General features: G+C 41.7%; 1 long non-coding RNA gene across 1 annotated transcript in view; it reads right to left on the bottom strand.

The window, feature by feature from the left end:
- Positions 1 to 25,999, bottom strand: part of LOC132025108 (uncharacterized) — a 321,473-nt gene that overhangs the window by 245,571 nt on the left and 49,903 nt on the right. Inside the window, exon 2 of the long non-coding RNA XR_009406419.1 lies at positions 12,692 to 12,819. This is a non-coding gene — a long non-coding RNA (uncharacterized LOC132025108). The remainder of the gene's footprint in view (positions 1 to 12,691; positions 12,820 to 25,999) is intronic.

Genomic DNA, 25,999 nt, shown 5'->3' with positions numbered 1-25,999 from the left:
AAAAAGAAATCATGTCATCCTTCTTTTACTTAACTCCATCTCTTCTAAATATCTACAACCTCACACAAAGAGAGCAGGGGAGGTCCAGAGATTCAATGTTGAATACAATGTCAAAATTAGGGCCTTGACGTATATGTGTATCCACAGTTGGCCTATAAGATTGAGTTCTTAACCACTTTAGACATTTTTTTTTCCATTCTGGGCCCTCAAGATTGCTAAAGTGCCATCCATCTTCCTGAGGAGTTGCTACATCTCCCCATCCCAGGCCAGATTACCATCACAGACACACTAAAAAATACCATAGCCGAACCCTTCTACTCTTCTCTCTTCTTAGGTGACCCACTCCCTCTAAAAATCCTGAGCTACACCACAACTGGGACAGATGCAGAGGAACGAGCTGATCCATGGACTTTCTGCAGCACCTGTCCTAGAATTCTGCCCAGCCCTAACCCAGAGATCCAGGCTTCCATAGCAGCCAAGCCCGTGACTTTTGGATACCAGTATATAATGGTATCTTTTGGATACCAGTATATAATGGGACCTCCAGGTTCTCCTTTGACCCCGAGAGATTCTGTTGGTAGAATGGGATGTATTTCCATCATGGGAGGGAGTTACAAGGAACTGGCTTTTAGTTCAGTATCTCAGGTGGGAATTTGTCAGGGCTGGATCTCGTCTACAAAAGACTGAACAGCCAAAGAAGAAAAGGTCATGGATTGCAAGATCGGTAACCAGTATCAGGGATGCCAAGAGAGGGATTTCTGCATTAGGCTCTTGGTTTCTGTGTCCAAGATCTGCACTGCTAAACCCTTATGGGCACAGACCATATGTTATTCATCAGCTGCTAGTACAGTTCTTGAAATGTTTCCATTAATCTGTTCATGATTGTGCATCCAACAGACAGGCCATTGAAAGATGCTTCTCAAAGGACTGTTGTGACTAAAGGGGCCCAGCTATTTCGTGCCTGAGCCTAGACTGTGAAGAGAAGCAGTTTTCAGTGAAAGAGCCCCAAAGAAGTTTCTGATTCTTACAGCCTTGGCAGGAAATGGATTTCACCCTCAAACCTAAAGTCTCAGCTTTGGAAAAAAAAAAAAAAGGAGGACAAATCCACTTATAAGAGCACACTGGGAGTGGGAAGAATAGGAGAAGGGAGTACAGGTGAAAAGGCCATTCACTTGGGATGATGTTTCTGGAAAAGGGCCCTGACCCTCCAATATCTCTATCTCCCCGCATTCCCACTGAGTCGTACTCCCTGACACATGACAAGGCTTGTTATTCTTCCATGAGTGATCAAGCTTCTGGGGCACCTGGCCCTTGGTCAAACACATTCATGTTTCAGTGACAGGTGTGAGTCCCTTTCCAGCGAGGAGAATGTGATGGGCAAGAGACGAGTAAGGGCATAAGAACATGACCTGCCTGGAAAGGAAGAGAGTACAGAGAAGAGAGGCTGAGAAAAAAGGAAATCTGGGGGCTTAGAAAATGTGTTCTCCTCAGTTTCACTTGGACAACAATCAACATGTCACACAATAAGTTTTCTTCTTGCTTACTATGTTTTTAACACGTATATTGAAACAAAAGTCACCAAGTAACAAACATCATCCAAGGTATCTTTGCAGAAAGTTAGTATTTTGTTTACAGAATACCATGTTCAGAATACGAGGACCATATTCAGACACCTGCAGGGGTCCCTAACACTCAAGACTCAGGTTTAACTTCCTTTGACTCTGAATCCCATTTCCTCCCAGTGCCCCCTGCTCTCCGTGGCCCTCCCTGTCCCTTTATCTTGTTGCTGAAGCAAAATACATTTCCTCTTTTCCTTTTTCTTGCTAGCCAAACTCCTTACCGCAGTAAGTCCCAATGGGGCCTTTCCCTCCACCCAGACCAACGTGGACTATCCAAATCCATACTCCACCTTTCCTCCTCTGATTTCCCTGAGCAATTCATTGATACCACCAAATCTGGCACACTCAGTTTGAAGAGCCATTCTCCTGTTCTTTCCTCGGCGGGGGGCGATCCCCCCACAGCAAAGAGCTGGACTGAAGGTGAGAATGAATATGCAATCTCTTCACTCAGCCCACTTAGGTTGTGCTCTGAATCTGTTCAAACGCTCTGGCTAGTACTGACCCCACTGTCATACTTCAGGGTGGGGTGTGGAAAAGGTGATCCTTCCCTGGATGCATTGAGACAAGGTGGTATCCACAGCCCCACTCATCCATAGAAGAAATGCCAAATATTTGTGGTGGCACATTCTATTTTACACACGGCTAAATCAGAGTGGCTCCCCGAGAGGAACATCACCTCACCTCATCCCCATGAGAAGCCCAAGCTAGTCAGTAAAGTCACGGAGAGGAATTATTCCATCTGGTCATGGAAACAAGCCCACTCAAAACAAAGGTTGGCTTTGGGCACCACACATCCTTAGGAATGGTTCTTCTTTAACACAAGCTTATGTCCATAATTTTTTTATTTAGTAAGTTATTCAACGGGTGCTGGGGGACAGGAAGAGTTTGGGACATCCATTTCTTAGACCACTGGTTTCCAAAACTGTGCTGGGAAGACCTAGAACAAGTTAGTCCACATTTAACTGTATTGCATTATTGGTCTCCCGCCAACAACCAAAATAAAACCACTCCAATCTCACAGAGAAAAGTCTGTTAAAGTTTCTAACCCAGAATGTCAACCAAAGGACATTGCTGTCTAGCCTTCTGTGAGGTTATTTTTAACAGTGACAGACTTCAAAAACAATGCCTCTATGCCTTCTCCAACCTTTAAACCCATGCCCAAAGAGATCCACACTCTACCTTTGCTATCTTGCCAACTATTTTGCCACTGTTTTGCTCCCTGCCCTATATCCCATAGGGCAAGAGTCTATCTCAGACTCCACAACTGTGGAGTTCTGAGCTCTGTGATTTTTCTGCCCACCCCCCACCCCTGCCAGCCCCAGACAACAGATGTAGCTATTTTTTTCATCTGAGCTGAATTCAGTAATGTGTTGTGTGAATTTTAAAAAATAAATTACTAAAGTGCTTTCAAGCTCATGCATCAGAGGAGTGACCATACGTTCAACAGGGTGATTTCTGCTTGCAACCGTCTCCACGGTAGTAAAGCTGTGCAGGCCCCTGGCGGGGAAGTCAGCAAAAGTGGACCAATGAACCTTCCTCTCCAGCATGATCGCCATTACTCCCAACACAGGAGCAATGATTTTTGCATCTTAGTGATTACCCTGAAAGCGTATCTTCAGAGGACCTAAAAAGCAATTCTTCCATCCATCAAGCTTTCCCCGCTTTAAAAAAAAAAAAAAAAATGCACTCCACATTTGCAGTTAAATGGTGATGTAAATGACAAGAACTGAAGCAAATACTAGGACTGTACAGCTTCCAAGACCCTCATCAGCTATTCTTAAAATGCGGAAAAGGAGAGGAAATCCCAATGCAAGATTTTGAATATAGCCAAGAAGGCTAAAGAAGAAGGGAGACGCATTCATACCAACACTCCCACGTGGGTGAAGTGGGCATCCCTTCTGTGGGCATACTCACACACAGGTGCACGCGCTCCATGTGTGTTTCATCACTATCAGCAGTAGTTGTAAATGACCTCCTAGATTTATTCAAAATATACCTCCTTTCCCCTAAACATAAAAAGTAAATGAATAAAATACAAATAGAACAATTCAATTCCATCCCTCCTATGGATCTGCTTAGAACGCACATAAAGAAAATTAGAAAAAAAATATTCACTAAGGAAAATCAATCCCAAAAGGTCAGCTGCAATGTCATATTCATACAGCTATTATTTAACTCAAATTTAAGGTTAGGAGGAGTAACCAAATGTTGTACTGAACTAAATCAATTCCTTTCTCTCCACCTGAAAATGAAGTATAGCAAAAAAGAAAACGTTTTCTTCCTAATATGGTACAGCAAGTTTTTTAAGTCCTCTGCCGTATATTTTTGTAGACACACAACATGTAATACCCAAATAGAATCACTCTTAAGTTCTCTTCATCAGATACCACACTACATTATCTTTTTAAATTCCTGTTTTCCTACTGCTGTCAAATTTTATACAGTTGTGGTAACCACCATTTTTATTCTGACCTTGATTTCACTAGGAAGCCAGAAAAATATCACATTGGAAAGGTGGACCATCTAAACAACATGACACATGATGTTTCTTCCCATAACTGGAGGATATAAATAAAGGCTGGTCTTATTCCTATCCATTCTGGTTCTTTCTCCTAGTTCTATTTAGAGAAATTTTTTTCAGAGAGCACTACAAAAGGAGTCTCTCTCTTGTTCCCACCTCACAATCTCACACACACACACACACACACACACACACAGTGCACATGATATAAGCCTGTACCCAAAGACATGTGACCTCCACAAAAACACATACATCCCCATACAAAAACTTAAACTTCATTCAAAACCTGAAATTTTGGGGCGCCTGGGTGGCTCAGTGGGTTAAAGCCTCTGCCTTCGGCTCGGGTCATGATCTCAGGGTCCTGGGATCAAGCCCCACATCGGGCTCTCTGCTCAGCGGGGAGCCTGCTTCCTCCTCTCTCTCTCAGCCTGCCTCTCTGCCTACTTGTGATCTCTGTCAAGTAAACAGATAAAATCTTTATTTAAAAAAAAAAAAACCTGAAATTTCTGCCCAGGTTAGGATCAGCCTCTGGGAAAATAGTATTTCTTACTGATCCAGAACCGTGTGTGAAATCAACTTGAAAAAAGGGACCAAGAGGTTTCTGAATTAGAATACTAAAAGATACTAAAAGACAGAGGGACACAGGAAATATGCCCTTTCTCAGGAATAAGACTCAATCAGCAGCAGAGTGGACCCAATAAGGAAGCCAGGATGTGGGAGCCAGACCAGCCATGGGAAGAAAATACAAGATGGGAAATTCCCAGCTGTAGACAGTAGGCAAAGACAGAACCATATGAGAGGCTCATTGGTCAAGTGCAGCTAAACCAGCCAGCATGGGGGCAGAGCACTGCATCATGGGAGACTAGCAGCCTAGTATCAAGGGGTGCACACTCAGTTATGGCCACTGAGTCGAGGGTCAAGACTTCCATAGCCCAACAGTGTAAGGAGATCCTGGCAGATTGCATGGTAATGGGAACATGAGGGGTACACAAGGATTAGGGAATAAGTCAGTGACCTGTTATTGGAATGTGGATGCAAGGTATAACAGGAGGAACACAGTGAACCACCTACTCTGAGCAGTAGCTCACTGGAGCCTGAGCTATCAACCTTGAACTCCAAAAAACTCACTAGTTCCAAGCTTAATCCCCAAGGCTGAATGAAGGGCATTTAAGGGGGTACTAAAATAATGACTGCATAATTAATAGCACTGTGCACTGAAAAGTGCCCAGATCATAATCACCAAGGTAGTCCCCCTGCCATGTACCTCAGGCACCTTTTCAATGTTATAGGCAACAAATATTTACTGAAGTCCTTCTATGCATCAGATGATGTGGTAGTGGGGTAGATGGGGTAGATTTGACCCCAAACAAGACACAAACCCTACTCTTGACCATCTAAGAAAGGAGGCAGCTAGTGACTCCTTCATTTCTGTTGTGTCTCTGATGTGACCTTCCTAACACCCGCCCCCATTACTGTCCCTGCTGCTTAGGAGGCAGGACATTCTCCACATGATGCTGCTTGCTCCTTTAGGAAAGAGGAAAGGAATCTCTACACCAGACTCTAATCTCGGCTCCTTCTCTTGAGTAAAGCTTTGAGAGCATAAGGGCGTAAACCAGGAGCCCTGAAGCGAAGGCAGCCATTATCTAATCTCCGTCATCACTGTTTGGAGAAGCTTCGAGCCCTGTCAGGATGAGGCATGTCCTAACCAGTCTCGCAGGTGGAAAATGGGCATCGGCTGGCAAGGGTCGGTTAGGTACAAACTGGTTGCTGCACCAGGGCAGAGAGGGCACAAAAGATGGGCCAGGACTGGGTCAAGAATGCAGAGTAAGACATGTGCTCATCATCCTGGGAAGGATGCTTCCAGGAGGATGGCTGACAGGGAAGACGAGCTCAGAAAGGTCAGCTTCTTTGGAAAAGCAAAGCCACGTGGAACATTCAACCAAGGTCTCGGCAGTTGGCCTCTCCCCTCATCTTTAGCCCCAAAGATTCTAAAACAACTGCAGTAAGGGCCCTTAGGAAAGAGCCTTTCTCAGCAAAGACCTGGCTCCATGGTCAATATCTGAGTTGGGAAACTCTGGTCTCTGGGCCTATTAGTGACCTGTGTGATGTGGCAACTAATCAGCTGGGCCTCCCTCAGGAGGAGACTGAGGTTTAGGACCGAGAAACCCACTTTCTGTATATTCTGCTCTCACTGTCCCTGTTAAAAATTTGGAGGACAGGGGCGCCTGGGTGGCTCAGTGGGTTAAAGCCTCTGCCTTCGGCTCAGGTCATGATCTCAGGGTCGTGGGATCGAGCCCCACATCAGGCTCTCTGCTCAGCGGGGAGCATGCTTCCCCCCTCTCTCTCTGCTTGCCTCTCTGCCTACTTGTGATCTCTGTCAAATAAATAAAGAAAATCTTTTTTAAAAAAATTGAAGGACAGAGTTAAACAGCTGAAATAAATGGTACGGCTGGAATCCTAGAGCGAGGACGCTACAAAAGGGAGGCATAAAGGAACAGGCTGGGGAGGGGAAGAAATACATAGCATTCTCCTATAGATGTTTCCAGAAGCAGAAATTCAAAATACGGTCTCAGTCCACTACAACTACTTGCTTTCTCTGTGGGCACAGACACGTCTACATAGGGTAACTTGGAGGCCAAGAAATTTGCTTTCCTTGGTTCTTTAGTCTAAGTTTTAAAAGGCAAATATCAAACAAAAATGAGATTTCTAATAATTTTTTTGACTAAAATGTAATTTTATCTTCTTGGCATCTTTTTTTTTTTTTTTTTAACTTGACTAATACTTCTGAAATAGTCCTGACATTGATTTACAGTTGATAATCACTTTCAGGTAATAGTTTCAGTTTCCCTCATGTTACTGTTTGCTATCAGTCAGGTCCCTTTCAACAAAATGCTTTCGGACACAGAGGAGTTTACTGGCCAATAAAAAAATATTCTCCTGGTAAATATGTTCAAACTCCTCCCGATCCATTTCATGCTTCAGGTTTCCTAAACATGCGGGCAAAATGTTTCTGAGGATTAAAGTTATCGTAAAAACAGATGCCATGTTAGTAAGATACAACTCTGGCTCCTGTGCTCTGACTTGGTACAAAAATTCTCTCATGATCCAAGTTCATGTTCAAATCTAAAGTGAAGCAATGCCATTCCCGAATGAGCTTTCTTCTCTCCATTCTCCCCATAAAGAAAGAGGGTAATTCCTCTACAACACTTAACACTTCAATCTACGAAATCATGGGGTTTATTTCCAGGGCACTAATGAAACCATTACGTGGATGGAAGGTTGTTTCCAACAAGAAAGACTACATGAAATCATTGCACAAATAGGCCAATTTCTTCATTGTTCAGAGCACTACTGATTCATTTCTGTCTCCGGGCCTTTGCTGTTTGCTCTCATAACACGGGATGCCCTCTGTCCCGGTCTCTTGCTGAGAGGAAACCCAATTTCAATCTTCAATGCTTAGCTTAAGAGGGACCTTCTCCCAAAAAGTTCTCTTGGTCTTCATCAACCTGGTCTCCCCCTCTTGTCTCTACTCCTAAACCTGCTCAAATATATTTCTCATGGCAGGTTGAGACCCCATGACATAGCAGTCAGTGCAGAAAAGTGCTAGAAGTATAGTGAGACAGCTTAGTTCACGTAGTTTTAGGGAAAAACGGGCCTGCCTACTACTGAATCCTCACTCTGACACTTACTAGCTATGCAGTCTCAGGCAGATTATTTTCTGTCCCTGTGCTACAGTATCGCTTTCAAAATCTTCCTGAGAGTTGTTGCCAGGCTAAAATTGGTTTGGGCGATCGCCATTTTCCTAAACACTGGAGCTACAAAGATGAGTAAGATACAGCCCCAATCTTGAAACGAGCTCACCATCTACAGATAAGTTTTTTGAGGGAAATGGTTAAGTGGTTTGGGGAAGAGCAGACTGGGAACAGCAGGGAAGAAACTCTAAGTGTAGAGTGATTCCAGAATTGCAGACCTGAGGGCTGGAAAATACTGAATGTTGATCCGAATTTCTGGCTAAGGTGAGAGAGACACTAACAGAAATGGGGTCACTGGTCTGGGAAGTGGGAGAAATCAGCCTCTGCAGACTTACAGACAACTGCCACCATTCTCAAAATCCAGCAGCCTCCTCTTTCACAAGCCTACTGGATCTTCTTCCTCACTTCCTCACCCCCCACCCTCTTGACAAAAAATTCAAGGGTAGGTTGAACAATCCACTACGTTTGCTAGACCTAGGCAAACAGCATGCACCACTGATAAGACGTACACTCCCTATACATCGTTTTTATTGGCGCTACTTGATTTTTAAAGTTAAAAATGACTTTAGCCTAGGATAGCTCATGTTTCTCTTGACCATTCCTCCCAAGACTACAAACATCCAACTGTCCTCTGAAGCTGCCCAGGCAGAGCAAGGCAGTCTGGTCCGTTACAATTGGAGGGTGGTACTTCCACATTCTGAACCAGTAACTGTCAGCCAGGCCCAGCGAGAATCTGCTTTCTGTGGAACCCCCAACCTCCTGCCGGCCACCTCAGACACCGAGCATGCTCATTACAAATGAGGAAGGGGAATCCCTCAAATAGCCCCCAGTTTAATAGAGATCAAAAAAATGTAATGCATGCCTTTCCTTTGATCCAACAATTATAGAAATGTCTACCAAGGAGATCATCAGAAGTGTACACAAATAAATGGCTACAAAGGTATCTGTTGAGGCCTCTGTCTTTAGATTGGGGGTAAAAAGAGAAAATGCAGGGACCTTCTGAATACAAAACAAAGGAGTATTTCAATAAACTGCCACATATCCACATAAGAGAGTATTATACAGACATTTAAGATATTGTAAAGATATTTTGATGGCATGGGAAAATATTTGAAATATATTCTAATTAGTGAAAAAATATAATAGAACTACATATAACTTTCTTCTTCATTTTGTCACACACACACACATATGCCTTATATATATATAAACGAAACACATACATACAGCACATATCTAAAGAAAAATAACTTGGGGGGGCATCTGGATGGCTCAGTGGCTTAAGCCTCTGCTTTCGGCTCAGGTCATGATCTCGGGGTCCTGGGATTGAGCCCCATATCGGGTTCTCTGCTCAGCAGGGAGCCTGCTTCCCCCTCTCTCTCTGCCTGCCTCTCTACTTGTGATCTATCTCTCTCTGTCAAATAAATAAAATCTTTAAAAAAAAAAAAGAAAAGAAAAGAAAAATAACTTGGGAGGTTATTACTATTATCTCTAGGTGGAGAAGCTAAATAATTTTAAATGATATTTTATTTCCATTTTTGTGCTTTTCTATATTTTCCAATTATCTTTGAAATTTTTTGTAATCAAGGGGAAAAAAAACTCAAAAGGGAAATGGGCCATGAAATAGGCCATGACTTGAAGGGAAGAAACCAGTGGAGATGATATGTATGCCATGGAGCATTTATTCCTTCCATACTTCTGGGGATATTTTTTCTTGCTCGAATGCTGAGATGGCCAGTCTTTCCATCTCTTACCATAAAATGCCTGACAGCTTGGATTTCAAAGCTTTTCTTTAAAGCTCAGAGCTTCTCTCAATAAAATCTATATTCCTCCATGCCTAGGCAATAAAGGACCACAAAAATCTACTAGGTATTGGAAACCATCATTTCTCTTTCCTTTATACTGACTGAATTAACTTCTGCCAAAAGACAAATGATCTGAGTGGATCACTTAGTTCCTTATTCTTTGATTTAATTAGGGATTAGATGGTAATAGACTGGAAATAAATTCTCTTTTCATTGACCTAAATTAACTTTGCTTTTGAAATATAGCATAGCCTCAGCAATTATCTGAAAGGAATATATATATGTGTGTGTGTGTGTGTATATATATATATAGTAACCCATCACATGCAGAAAACTGTACCAATCCAACCATTTAAACATGTCTCATTAACACCATTTGTAATAAATCCCCCTAAGCCTTTGAGTAATATAAGCCATTTCTGTGTGTAAGAAACAGAAGTAAGGAAAGGAGGTGGGAAGGAATCCCTTCCCAGGAAGTATTTTTGTGTAGGAATCTATTTTTGTAGCAAGACTGTTTGTTGGCCAAGTTATAGGTCCTTGTTTGACAGACCGACCCCCGAGCCGTGTGCCTCTGTCCTCTCCGGTACAGCTTGTACACAGGGACGGTGTTCCCCTGTCGAAAACACCCTTTGGGCCCACTCATCTCTTCTCCACAACCTACCTTTGTATAGAAAGGCATGGCTTGCCAAAGCCTTACACGTAAAAGATGTTATGTGATCTTTATAAAAACTCTAGATGATAGTTTTACAGATGAAGAAACTAAATTCAGAGAGATGAAGTTACTTGTCAAGAAGTCCTGCCAGTAAGAAGTGGTTATCAGATGAACACTTCCATTTACCAGCCTGTGATTCAGTGTTTCCTGTACCAATAACCCCGATAATACCATACGTTTGTCTCGATGCTGAGTTTTAAAACATTTCTTGCAGCCGTATGTATTTAGCCACTTTCTTTCACACTGCCCTTGATGATGTACGTGTGTGCTGTGTACCACAATTTCAAGTTCATTCTGATGAAAACCATTCTTGGAGGACGGCACAGAGGGCACTGCCTGGAACAAGCCAGCCCGTAGACATTGGACCCATTAAAGCCCTCCACAAAGGACGTACTTCATTCCAGACTGTCTGATAACCTAGAGAGCACCAACTGCCCGATCGTGACTCCAGACAGCTCCTGTTCTCCCAGGATTTGGCTTCTTTTCTCAGTTCTGACACTGGTATGTGCCTTTCTAAGATATGTGGGACGACCTCTAGCAGCCGTCGTTTTGCTGGCTTATAATATACTCTTCCTGGGTTTATAGCAATCTTCCCACTCTCCACTCACTCACTCTGTGGTCTGCCCACATCCTACTCCATGGGCACATACACACAGAGACACGCCCTAGACGACAGTTGCCCTCAGATGAGACAGAGGTCCTACTCTTCTGGCTCTATCGTGCCATTGCCAACAGATGCCTCAAAGCCTTCGCTGCATTAAGTTGATCACTACATCTTTAAATTAATTTGAGGGCCTGCTAGAAATAGTACCGCTATGTAATTATGGCTGTATATTTTATGACCCACTCCTTCCCCTACCTGCCTCTACTTTCCTTTTTCTTGCACCACAAATCTTTTCATTTATTTTAATAGCTTCTAGCAAATAACTTTATATTTTATTTCATGAGACAGTGATCATAAGGTCTCTAACTTGTTTCAGCCTAAGACTCCAAGATTTGAATTAGTCTGGGAAAAGTGTGGGAAGTCACTATTTATTTGTTCTCTGCTTCCCATGTAATTTATCTCAGCAAAATATCCTCTACTCTTTAGAAAGTGTATTCACTTCTAAATGAGGATATGAATTTCATTTTCCTAGGTCAAACTAGCCCAATTCAATATTCTTTGTTGTTATGCTCAATTATAAAATGGAAAAATTGGAAGAAAACACAATTTTATTATATAACATAATAACATGAGCCAGGTTATTAAATATTGTTTACCACGTCCTCCTATTCATGTTTTCAATATTTTTTTAATAGCTTGGCAATATTTAATTTTGTTAGTAGAACATATGGTCTGGATTATTTCTTTTTTGAAATGTAGATAGATCTGGTAGTTAAGGCATCTTAGAAGGTGACAATTATATTTAAAGTCGTGTTACAGGACTAGGGAAACAATCTGTTTGATATAGGGTCCCATATTTTAGACATCACCATACAGGGCCAGGGGGGACAACTTCAAGAGAGATGTTAGCACGTGTGTTCCACCCCCAATACACACTCACATATCTCTAGGTAGAATGAGATTCTTTTACAAAACATGGATAAAGGACTTAATACAAACTGTAAAATGTTTAGCCTATAATTTTCATTAATGTCTCCAATACAGAGTGCTGCTAGGAAATTAAAACATAAAAGCAATTCTTTTTTTTTTCTTTTTCTTTTTTTTTTTTTTTTTTTTGCCTTGTATTTATTGAGCAAGAGAAAGAAATGAAACAATAAAAGATACACTAAGGAAAAGTTCCCTGTTTGTAATATATTAAAGGCATTATTTTAACTGTGCTTCCTCCTTCCTTGAGGGCCAGCCCTTTTCCCAAGTACAAAATAAGCCCAGCCTACGCTCCCATCAATGCTCTCTGGCTTTCACCAACAGTCCTCCACATATCTAAGCCTACTTTGCCAGAGCCTTTCTTTTAAAATAGCTAAATTCATTAGGGATTTGGGGAGGAAAATGTCACATTGAGACAATTAAGTTGTGGTTTCTAAAAATAAAATGAAGAAAGGATAAATGTGTTGGCGTTGAAAAAAAGGGTTATCTGCAGTATGAAATTTCAAAGGTCCTAGCTTGAAAGCTATGAACTCTAATTATATTCTGATTTCCACCCAGGAAAATCTATCTTTTTCCCCTATGCTTCACTCAGACTGGAAAACTGAAATACTGTGTACATGGAATAAATATTGAGTTCCATGAAGTAAAGGTATTATATAATTAACAGTGACTGAGAAACATTAATACATCCTACCTGTCTTGCCAGTCGCTGGTCCCAGCCCTCCAAAGCCCTCGTCCCCTTCAGTATCTTTACAAGTCGCTGTTCAGTCTTCTAAACATCTCTGTGTAGTCTTCCTCCTGGCCATGACTGATGTCATTTTTCTGTTCCGGAGGCAAAGAGCCGTGTTACACACCCCTTCAAAGTTTTGCACCATTTTGACACCGCGATTTCTTTTTTTTTTTTTTAATCAGAATGTCCAAGTTTCTTCCTTCTTTGCCTAACTACGACTTCTCCTTGGCTTCACAATCTTTTTCAACCCTACAGAGGAACCCCCCTCCCCACCTTCCTCAGTATCAATGTGTCAGTTTCAGTTTGCATTTGTTGGTACTATTGCCTTCTTCTCAATGTTCCTTGAAATCTCCGTGTGAAGGGGCAGCTGGGTGGCTCCGTGGGTTAAAGCCTCTGCCTTCGGCTCAGGTCGTGATCCCGGGGTCCTGACTCTCTGTCTACATGTGATCTCTGTCTGTCAAATAAATAAATAAAATCTTAAAAAAAAAAAAAAAGAACAAAATCTCCTTGTGAAGAGAATACACACGGAACTCAGGCAAGTCCCTTTCTTCATAGATTATGGAGCAGTACAAATGGTTTGGGAACCTGAAAGATCTGGATTCAGATCGTGGTTCTAAAGCACTAGCAAGCCAAAGAGCCCTTCTGAACCTCTCTGTCCTCACCTTTAGGATGGGGGTCCCAGGGCGGACCTCAGAGTACCACGCAACAATGCCAGGAGACTGCACCTAGAAAGACAGCAATACGCTTCCTGGCATGTCTCGAGTGCCTGCTTCACCTTTCCTTTGCTCTCCTAAGTTTTTAGCTAACTATTTTTTAACGCTGATCACACACTTCAGGGGTTAAGTCACTCATGCTTCCTGTAACTCTTGGGGAAATGCTCAGGATGTACTATTAGTCCTCCCTAACTTCATCTCACTGATACATCTCACGCCGATTATAAAGCTGTCTTCCTGTTGGTTAAGACTCACCCCTACAAAGAAACACAATCATGGGTTCCAGGTTTGAAGTATTTTGTTCTTTTACTTCTTTTCCAAAAGTTCGGTCAAGTGCAAACATTTCAAACTTGAATTCAGCACTTTTACCACGCAAGGCAATCAGTATACACCAATACCAATTTGGCATACCCGTGCACAATGTGATATTCAATATAAAAAGTGGGTTATAAGAAGCAACAAATCAGAAATTGTAATAAAGTAGAGGAGGGGGAAAAAATGTAATGGTATTCAGGAACCAAAATTGAGCTGTCTGAATCTATTGTTTATACGTGGGCTTAATTTCACCAGAACTGCTTGCTCAGCTTAACATAAATCCAGAGGGGGAAAAAAGCGACTTTCACATGAAGAAATATGAACTGGAATTCATAGATACAGCAAGAAAAAGTTCAACTCTCATCTGTCTACATGAGCAAAATTATTTTCTCATGTTTCTTCTGATTCACGGTTTCTATTTTGTGACAGTTTTGGATGGAGATTGCAAAAACTAAAAGGTCCCTTTCGCACCAGGAGAGAACAAGCAACAGGCTCTTCAGATAAGGCTGAAGAATGATGCTTGAGTCACCAGTGTCTCTGAAGAAGGGATGTTAGGAGTTTGCAGGTTTGACCCTGAATGCTGGCCCTCTCAGGGTGGGGTAGAACCAACATATTTTGAGATCTCTGCAAAGAAGAAAGGGAACATGCAGATTCTACCTACAAAGTGTTGTGTATCACTCTACTTTAGATCTTTGAGTTCTCAGTTCAGGGAATACTAACATGCCCCAGTGAGGCAAGGCATTCAAAAAGGATGCTGGACATCTTCCTCACCACACTCTGCCTTACACCCCTCCACCCACCTTCTTTGATGGTTCAAACTATTTTAAAAGTCAATACACGTCTAATTCTATGGTACTCTTCCCTGAGTTTGGAATAGATATCGTTAGAATGGGAAGGGTTGCCTTGGACTAGGAACTAGGACCTTTCCCAGATGTCAACACCCAACAGAATTCCAGTAGAAAGGATGGTGAGATTATCTCCTCCCAGAGCAGCTATTTCCTTCGAATGTCCTACTGAAATGTCCTCTGAATGTCCTAGCCCGCTGAGGATTTGGGCTACCAGTTTGGGTTTTGCCCAGTTGAGCTGTAGAAAAAAGCATCTTTCTTCCTTATCACGGCTCTTGAAAGTCTTAAAGGCTCCTCCTAGGTTTATTTTGCTTTTTACTAAATAGGACACTTTCATTCCTCACAACTAATCCATTCAAAAAACATCACAATTCTGTGCAACTACCAAAATAATGGCACTGATATCTTGAGTTGCACCAAGGAAATCTATCTGCAGGAAATAGGCAGCCTTAATCCTTTCTTCTGTATAAATATTGGTTTCCAGTGCACCTGAAATGTAGACTCATTTGAAGATGTCCAACAAGAACACAAATACTACAAACACTCTCCCGAAGAATCAACTTTCATGAAGTTAAGCTTTATTCCCACTGGCAGATATCCAAAAAGTAAACTTCCTATTCTTTCTTGACATTCACACCTTCAGAACATAAAGCTATTCTTCAGACCGGATAAGTCAGTAGGTTAGTAATCATAAGCTGGATTTTTAAGTGGGGTCTACAGAGGAATTCAATGCAATAAAAGACTTAGATCTATCAAGGGTGAACTTCAACCACAGAGTTATACATTAATGCAACTGTTGGAAATTAATGGTTTCCCATAAAACATGATAAATTTTATAGAGTGGCATCAGAGGTTCTGAAGCCAGATGCACTGTGTATTCATGTGATAATGGAAGATGAATGTTTACTGAACATATCATCCTAAATTCGGTTCTTTGTGAACAATTTTTCCCTTTGTTTTTGAGTTTATCAAAGCCAAATACCTAATCCATTCCTTAAGTGAAGAAACAGAGTTTGATTTATTATTGGCTGATTTTTTTTTTTTACAAATGCTTAGGTTTTTTTTTTCTTATTCCATAAGTCAAGATAGTCGGTAGTCTTACCTAAACCAAAAAGGAGATAAAATGTAGATTTCAGATACTGACATGTAGCTACTAAAGAAGCAAAGAGAGGGCTGGTTCTTGAAAACAGTTTGGCGCATTAATTTTCCACAAAGTTCCCATCAGATGTCATCAAATTCAACACACTGTGCAGATGGGAAAGACTGACTATTGAAACAATTAACTATTGTGAGTCATTTCCTCAATCTGCTTTTGTTTTAGCCAATATGTCAAGTGGTGACAGACACTGTAAAATTTCACAAGCTCTACTGTCTTCTTGGAAACAGCAGAATACAACTGACACAGCTCAGCTTGATGTATCTACCAAATTAATGGTGGGGCCTCTTTCCTTCTACTTTTCAATGCCAAAATCTAGAGATATTATGTAGAAGCTATTCAACAAGAAGAGCACGAAGTCCATTTTATTCTCTCTGAATACTCCCACTTAATCACCTGCTGGCTCTTACTTCTCCCTTTGAATTGAGGCTAAAATGAATATGGTTTAAAAAAATTTATTTATTCAGTCTCCACTATCAGAAAAAAATGCTGTCATGGACCCTGAGTTTTTCTGAAATTTGCCACTTGCTGCTGCCTAGTCTGAAAGTTTAGATGACCGAGTTTATCACTTAACACTCTTAGTGTGAGTAAAGTGACTTTTGAATTATCAAAAGCCACTTGTGCTAATCTAACTAAACATTTTCTAATCTTAGAGGTATGATTTTATTATTTGTATGTATGTCACTTGCATGTCTAAGGAAAGTGGGAGGAAACCATGGGAAACCAATGGATACGTGAAAAATTCCTCAACATCACTCATCATCAAGGACATGCAAATCAAAACCACAATGAGATATCCTTCACACCTATTAGAAAAGCTATCATTGAAAAGACAAGGGATAACAAATGTTGGCAAGGACGTGGAGAAAGGGAACCTTTGTGCGCTGTCAGTAGGAATGTAAATTGGTATAGCCACTGCAAAAAGTGCTACAGAGGTTTCTCAAAAAGTTAAAAATACAACTATTGGGGCATCTGTGTGGCTCAGTGGATTAATCCTTCAGCTCAAGTCATGATCCCAGGGTCCTGGGACTGAGCCCCACACTGGGCTCCTTGCTCAGTGGGAAGTCTGCTTCTCCCTCTACCTCTATGTGCTTACTCCTGCTCCCCCACCAATAAATAAATAAGTCTTTTTTTAAAATAAGTAATTAAAAAATTAAACTACAACTATTAAATGACCCATCAATTCCTCTTTGGAACATGTATCCAAAGAAAACAAAAAGAGGACATTGAAAAGATACCTGTATTACCATGTTCATTGCAGCATTATTCACAAAGCCAAGATACAGAAACAACCTAATTTCTTGTCAGCAGATGAATGGAAAAAGACAATGTGCTACATATATACAATGGAGTATTACTCAGCCATTAGAAAGAAGAAAATCCTGTCATTTACTACAACATGGGTGGAACTTGAAGGCATCATGCTATATGAAATCAGTCAGACCTAGAAAAGTAAGTACTGTATGAGATTCCACAAAAAAAGCTGAATTTGTAGTAGAGTAGAACTGTAGTTACCAGAAGGAATGGGGAGGAGGGAGTAATGGAGACATGTTGATTAAAGGATATAAATTTCTGGTTAGGAGATGAATAAGTTCTGAGGACTTAATATGTCACATTGTGAATATAGTTAACAATACTGCGTTTTGTACTTAAAAGCTGTAAGAGAGTAGATCTTAAATGTTCTCACCACACACACACACACACACACACACACACACAGAGGAATTTTGTGATATGATAATTTAGCTAATACTGTAGGGGTAATCATATTGTAATATATAAATATATAAAATCAACACACTGTACACCTTAAACTTATACAATGTTATATGTCAATTATATCTCAATAAAGTTGCATAACCTAAACAAAACACGGGGCTATCCCAGTTAGGCAAATGCAACAACTCACCCAAGATTAGACAGAACACAGCAGGTAGGATGCAAGAAAAAAAGCAACAGTTGGGATTATGGCAGTCATAGAAAGACAGTCAAACTCAGCTAGACCCTAGTTAGCAAAATGCACACAACCACGCTGACCAACCTCAGATACATTCTTCCTATTTCTGGCGGTCATACCACATGTCTCTAGTACATTCACTCTCCATCCTTATAGATGACTTTTCACACCTCACCTCTTTTAAAAACCCTCTAACACCTTCTTTCCCATCCATTCTGATGACTTTGCTTCTTCTTCATTTTAAAAACTTAAAAGTAACCAGAAGAAAACCTCTGTGGATTGCTACCACTGCATCCACCTACCTACCAATTTCCACACTCATAGTATGGTTTTTCCATCTGTGAGCATACTCTCCATGTACCTGCATAAAACTAAACTATCCATCTGAGCAGTCTTTTGCCTCCTCAAAGATATGGAACAAGCAATTCACACACCCTCTTCTGTATCATCAAACGCTGCTCTCTACTGGGTTTTTCCCTTTTTGTACAAATGCGATCTTAACTCTCCCATCTTAGGGCAAAGATAATCCATCTTTTAGAGACTAAAGGATCCTTACACTGAAGCTAGTGGTTCTCAAACCGAAGTCAACGTTAGAATCCCCTGGGGAGCTTGAACAAGAACATCAAGGCCAGGGTTCCTGCCCCCACCCCAGAGATTCTGATGTAGTTGGTGTGGGGTATCACCCGGGCATTAGCATTTTGTGCATCTGATGTGATTACAAGGTGCATCCCAGGGAGAGAAGCACTGATCTAATCTAGATTCATCATAAGTGAGGTAACAAAAGTCAAGAGAGGTGTCGCAGCTCAACCAAACCTAGATAAATCATTAATGGAAAAACCGAGACAAAAACCCAGCAAAGCAAATTCCCAGTCCAGTGCTCTTTTGACAACATCAGGGAATATGTCACACACAAAAAGGTTATCTTTGGCTAAGAACGAGGAGTGCCACCCTAAGTAATGAACTTGCTAATTGTTCAGTTCCATAGAGAATACTGACCGTTCAGTCTTTGGTCACAAAAGGAGAGCTTAAACCAGGATGTTGAGAAGGCAAGTGAAGCAGGGAATGTGAAGAAATCCCTGCCATGGTACCCACAGCAGATGTTTCAGAAGTTTGGGGATGGTGAGGGACCCAGGGGAAGGTGCCAAGGAACAGCGTGAGGTGCTGTGTGATAAATGGAGCTGTCTTTTTCCCATTACAGGAACATAGCAAGTTTCAAGTGCAAATCAGAAACCCAGAATGATTAATTGTGTAGTCTACAATGAGTCCTGTTGTGTTTGTCTATGAATCCCTTTGCTCTGCAGATCAGACACACCAGGTGCAGAGAAACACCTGGCTCTGATGAACCCTGTGAGTTTCTGGGTAACCCACTCCAAAAAAAGGGGAACAGTGGTTTTGTTTTCAGGTGAACAGTAGGAAAAGAATCAAAGCCGCTGAGAAAACGGAATTGGTGGAGTCAGAACAAAAGCAACCCTTTAACATCAAGCCAAGATGCTGTCATATCTCTGGCTTTGCCTTCTCTTTTTCTAGACCCACTTGGCATCAACGAGCACCAAAATGCTTAAGGAAGTCTTAACTTCATGCCTACTTATTCCCACCCACTAGTTCAGCTGACCTAGCAGTCACCTTTGCCTTCTCCCTAAGGAAGCGCCAGCTAAGCATTAGCAGCGAACGATGTAGTAATTGAGTTCATGGGTTGCTGGGCCCAAAGCCCACATTTGGTTATCCGTGTGATATTGCACAAAGTATCTAAAAAGTCTCTGTGCTTCACCATCTGCCCAGAGATAAAATAATGTTACCAATACCCACCTTGGAATTCTTGTGCTGACTGAAGTAGACATGAATGTGAGGTGCCTGAAACAATGGATGAATGGTAGCTATTGCTGTTAAACAAGATGGCCGGGGAGATTTCTGTTATTTTTCTTTAAAGCATTACAAGTACTTAAACAATACTGTTTGCATACTGAATGAGCATGTCAATTACACACAGTTATTGACCCTTCCTTAAAGCTGATGAGGTACACTAATATTTAGTTAGCTAATTTTGTTCAACTGCAGAAGCAACATGGCTTGGTAGAAGGACCTAGATCCAAATGCTAGCTCTATTGTTTACTAACTGCAGGCCTTAGGAAAGGTGTTTAATCTCTCTATGCCTCATATGGTCTTTAAAAAGTAAGAAGAAAAATACCTCATTTGCAGAAAGATTGTGAGAACTAACTGAGCTAATGCAACCACCTGGTGCATAAGAGGGTGTCTACAGGCGCGCTGACAGGACAACGCACATTTACCTCACAGCAATAAAACCACTCTCCATTTTTAATACTCTTTCATTGTTTTCACTAATTCATAACAGCATTCCTCCAAATTAATCTGAATTTGTTACATTTTGTCATATTGTTTAATTCCAAGTAAAGCTAAATGACAAGTGACCGTGTCAGAATGATTCTGGGGGTGCATGTCCTCTAAAATAGATTAATGTAGACATGGCTCTCTGAAAATATTTGTGGGGGGTGGATTCTAAAACCCCTTTTAGCCACACCTCAAGCCTGTAGAGGGTGGAAGCTTTTATGTTTATCTTCTCTAAGGATAAACGATTGGGTTTAGATTAATAGAAAACAAGGAGAAAAAAAAAAGCACAGATCTATGTAAAACAGAGTTATGTCTATGACAAGTGTTTTCAAATATGTGGTAAAGAAAATTGGTACATTAAACATCTCTGGCTTGTCTAGTTTCTAAAAAGCCACGGAAGTTAAATTAGGTTGATTTATTTCCCAAAGTGGTCATTTGGATTATGCTACCCGTAATGGGACATCAGTATCTCTGAAAGCAAAAGACTTAAAATATATAAAGACATTTTTATGGTCTGCCATGCCTATTTCTAAAATACTCTAAATCTGATACTGCCTTAGGCTGGCTTCCCTGGAAGTAGACACTGAGACAACGATTCATGTGCATGTGTTTTATTAAGGAAGGGCTCCCAGAAAAAGAACCGGTTAGGAAGAGGGGAAGCAGGACAGAGAAGGGAAAGAAAGCAAGCAAGGCTTTTTCAATGGAGGACAACTTGGATCTGGTCCTGCAGGAGAACACTGGAGGGTTAATCTAACTCAGAGTGGTTCCCAGCTTAAAGAAAGCTTGAACCTTCCTACAGCTGCACCTGCTTGTCATTGGCCAGGGCCACCTGGGAGAGAAGACATAACCTTCCAGACACTTCCTGCCCTTTGGAGCAATTGGCAAACAAGAGTCACACGTGCTGGCCATTGGCAGCAAAAGCACAAGGACGCTGGGGGAAAGGCCCATCACAATAGGAAAAGGTAACTTTTCATGGAGGAGGGAAAGGAAGAGAGAACAAATAAAGTCAGAAACAGTTAGCTTTCCTCTCAATTATTCCAAAGCAATTTTTTCTTTTCATTATACCCCAGTTTTTCTATTATGAATGTTATGAATACAAAATATAGACACAGTTGACACATACATTATCCCCTATTAGTGACGTTGCATCAATCCAACCTAGATTAGATAATTTTTTAAAATTATTTATTTATTTATTTGACAGAGCAAGAGACCACGAGCAGGCAGAGCTGCAGAGTGAGAGGGAGAAGCAGGCTCCCCACTGAGCAGGGAGCCCAATGTGGGGCTTGATCCCAGGACCCTGGGATCATGACCTGAGCCAAAGACCGTGGCTTAACCAACTGAGCCACCCAGGCGCCCCTAGATTAGATAAATTGAGCAAGAAGCAAGCAAGTGTGTTCACATAAAAAAAGCTTTATATTATGTACATGGTTAGTTCCAAGCATGCACATTGGTTGCTCAATATGAAGAAATTGCTATTACTTAGTTATGATTGTAAGACACAAAAATTTACAAGTATAATAGTAATTCTTTATATTAATCTCCCCTACATGCACTTTTAAAAAAACCATAAGGGTTTTAATAAACCTTTTTCCAACATTGTTTATTCATAACATTTATTAAAATGTCATTTTATGCCTATTGGAACTATAAGCATTCAAATCAGGCTTGTATTTTGTATGTATTTTTCACTTAATTTTTCTAGTTATTCTTTTTTATCTCGTTTGATGATAATGTCAGCCCACAACAGATTGGGAATTTTAACAAACTTCGTCCAGCACTGGCCATAAGATTGAGAATCACGGCTCTACCCCAGACTGCTTCCCCGGTGCCTGGGGGAGTGAGCGGAGCCTCGGAGGCAGAAGCAGCAGCAGGAATAAAGTGGGAGGCAGAGGCACACCCACATTAGTAATAATGATACCATAATAAAAACAGCTCTGTCTGAAACACGGGAACACATGATTCAAGACAGGACATGAAGTCCGCTTTATAAATTATGAAACCTAAGTCAAGACTGCATTTGTTCTGTGATGATTTGAACAAGTTCTTCCTCAAGCCTGAAACTAAAAGCAAAGATGAAGAAGTTGGGGCGCCATCTTGTGGAGAGAGCAACCAACACCAGGTCCAGTGGTGTCCTCCCTCTCCCCACCCCCAGAAGCAAGCCTTCCCCACCGCACATTCCCCCGACCAACCCAGCTCCTCCGAGTGTGTCTCAGAACTCCAATACTCTTTTCTTTCAAAAACAGGACTCAAGAATTAAAAAAAATCCCTGCCTGCACCATTTTCCTTCCCAGCAGAGCTGCGTGTGGTGAGATGGGCTTTAAGTCGGCCTCTTTAATCATGGGACATAAAGATTCCACCTGCTCATGGCTGGAGGGAGCCCCTCTGTGCAGCAAAACCCCTTTGTCCGCCCTCCCTCCCCCCCCCACACACACCCAGCTGTTTTTCTCCATCTTTTACCTGTCACAGAAAGCTGATGAGGCAGGCAGAAACCTGAGGGCTAGCCCAGGATTAGCTTCACTGTGTGCAACAAATAGATGGTGTGTGGGGAGGGCTTTTAAGTCAAGTGCTGCCACAAACAGTACTATTTTGAGGAAATGATGGTTGTAAGGGATTTAGAAAGTCATCTGTCATTTGTCTTCAAGCAACACCACACAGAGCAGGCCAGACATAAGAATGGCAATCCCATTTTCAAGGCCTTTTTTCCAACCATTCCCGGAGACTTAATATAGAGTAATCATTCACATGCAGAAATACATTCTTATGTTGAACATTTATATCTCAACTTCTGCTTTCTGCATTGAGTGGACATGAAGAGAAAATCTCTTCAGATTTGAATGATCACTTCATTAATTTTCCCTAGATTTTTAATTTTTCTAAATTTTTAGGCATAATTTACAGAGTATCCTTATAGGACTTTGGGATGTACATGACAGAAATACAACTCTGATAACCTGAGAATAGAGAACAAGAAATAGATTGACTCACACAACTTGAATTCTGGGGGGTTTCAGGCACTTCTGGATCCAGGGTCTTCAATAATGCCACTGAGTAGGTCTTTCTCTCTGCCTCTCAGCTATCCTTTTGTATGTGGCCTTATTCTGAAGACAGGCTATCTCCACACAGCAGGAGTAATGACAGTCAGCAGGGGGATACTCACGTGTCCAGCCCTAGCACCTTGACCTCAAAAAGGAGGAAATAGTCTTCCATGGTCAGTCGAGCAGAGCAGTCTCAGGAAAAGCTACTCTAGCCTCATTTGTGTTACACGTCAGCCCCCAACACTACAAAAGATTGTCACAACAGCATCACACAGGGTGGAGGAGAGGTGGTTCAGGAAGGAAGAGACCTACAATCTGGGGTAAGACCTGGATCACTCTCTACTATTTGCCTGGATTGACTGGAGTGTAAGAGAATCATCTCCTGTCCCTCCATTCTTGGTCCCAGTGTCTACATTCAGGGACCACGTTTGGCTGTTGACAGTCATGTCAGCACGTGGTCATACTGGTACCTGAGGTAACCCATAGATCTCCAATCTGAGGGGCAACATGGTACAAATACATGGTAATTATGGTAATCATAAATTAAGAAGACACTGTATGGATTCTTTAGGAAAAAGAAATTCAAAGAGCCAAAATACCACAATCTCTGGTGCCTCTTGGAGCTGGTGACCCAGGCTATAATCCAAAGGAAAGCAGAGTCTCTGTTTTAATCACACACTCCAGGATTTACCTTACAGATAGCAGACATGAAAAACAGGAAGTTTTCAAATTTTATGGGGAAAAAAATAGGACACTATAGTAACAATGATAAAAAGATCCCAGAATAAATTTTCCTCCAGCTCTAGATCTGCTCTCATCTTACTGAATACCTTTAAGAAAATAATTTGGACCTTTTAGTTTAAAAAAAAAAAAAAAAAGGTATGAAAAAGGAAAAAAAGAAACATCATCTGTGGGCAAAGGTCTTTATCAGGATGTCAGAAGGGAGGTTTTTGTTTTTGTTTTTGTTTTTTTCCATTGTCCTTATATTACAAATAAGGCCCAAAGCTGAGAACCCAAAAAAGCAAACACCTTACATTCTGAAAGTGTTCACCTCTTGGGATCACCTGTCCCTCCAGGGCTTCCCATGAGGCACTGGGACAGACCAATCAACCACCACCCATAACCACCATCCTCATCCTCGATACAGGGTTGCAAGGAAAGGCAAGCAAATCTCATGAGCAGCACAGGTTTTGTGGGGAGCAATTCATCCCTCCCCAAAGTCACACGAGGGAAGCACCAAGAAATGCTGGCAAAGACTGCCCCATCCCACCCTCATTCTCAGTGTAACCTTGGAGGATACAGTTCCCTTATCTCTACATGAAGGAGTCCAGGGATTGGGGGAGGGGTGTGGCAGGAGTCTTGGGTCTGCCCTGGGTGGCACCAAGCCAAGCATGTATAGCCCATTAATACAAAATGTTGCTCTTACACTCACAGTTTTTTGTCCTGTGATGGTAGGTAGGAAAATTATGAAATCATTGATTCGCCATTTTAAGCTGCCTACATGCACACTTGTATATGTGCCCTCGTCTATATATATGAGTAAAAGCATGAGAAGGGGGTAAGATGAGTGTACCCCAAAAGACATCGAGGGCCCTCAGAGAGGTCTCTGATGACCACAGAGTCCAGGGTGAAGCTGAAAACCCCAGTGATCACCATGACAGCAGAGGCTACCACCATTAGATGGAACTTGATGGGATCCCCGGACTCAGGGTCCCATGGCACCAGGATCCCTTCCACTGGTCTCTCAGCAGTCATGTGAAAGGATTTCCACCTCCCTGTCCCTGGGAGAAGAGTCAGCCCCACAGAGGCGAGCCAGGCCATCCCACTTCTTCCCAGGCAGCCAGATCACAGAGCTGGCCTGTGCTGGGAGCAGGAGGAAACTAGCTTGAAACTGACATCTATGAACAGGGCCAGAAACGGTGGCCCCAAGAACCCCAAGAGTCAGAGCGATGGAAATGGGTGTGGTGCCTGCAGCCTTTTTTCTTCAGACTCTTAGAGCAGCAGGGCAGGACTAAAGCCCAGGTGAAGGAGCCAGGCTTTGACTTGAGCCTGGGAATGGCAGAGAAATTTCAAAGCAATCCTCCTGGAGGGACCTGCAGTTTGGCATCTTTCTTGGCCAGTGGTGCTCCTCATGTACAGCGTCAGTAGAGAGGACAGGTCCCTGGCCCACCATGCCAGGATTTCCTCCTGGCTGGCTGTGTATTCTTGGGCAAGATGCCTGACCTCTCTGAGCCTCGGGTTCCTCATCATAAAATGAAGACTCTATCAGTACCTAACTTAGAGGACTGTTGTAGGAATGAAGTAAGCCAAAATATTTGGAACCATGCACAAGAACTGGGGTGCTCCCAACTATTATTATTATCTGCTGTCCAGAGTGGTTACTCTCACAACTAAAATAATAATAATGATGACGACGATGATGATGGGTTCCAGGACAGTTTAGTTAATGCTGACAAAGGGCTGAACTATCATTTTTCTATACTCTAACTGTATTAAATACATAGTTTGGTGTCTGACCTATGAACAGCCAAACTGGTTAAAAAAAAAAAAAAAAAAAAAAAACTTTAGTTCAAGTTAGAAAGTGTTTTTGAAACGTTTCAGGATTCAAGAGGACAGAACATAATGCAGTATCTGTATTAGCTCATGTCTTACTTAAAAAAAAAAAAAAAAAGGAATGTCCATTCCTTTAACATTTAAGAAAATGAAAAGAACTGAATCAAAAGGACCGCTTTTCCCTATTACACCACTGTCCATACAGAAATTAGATTTTATCATTCCCCAATCCAAACTCCTTTCTATGACCAGCAGGGCCTTACCATATCTTGCATTGGAGTCCTCTCCAGATAGATCATCTCACTTTCCCCTTCCACCTCTCAACCGTGCTGTCCTTATTTCTCACAAC

This window comes from Mustela nigripes, chromosome 9, assembly GCF_022355385.1.
Source record: "Mustela nigripes isolate SB6536 chromosome 9, MUSNIG.SB6536, whole genome shotgun sequence".
Lineage (NCBI taxonomy): Eukaryota > Metazoa > Chordata > Mammalia > Carnivora > Mustelidae > Mustela > Mustela nigripes.
Note: the sequence above shows the minus strand (reverse complement) of the source record. Positions and strands in the feature narration are given on the sequence as shown.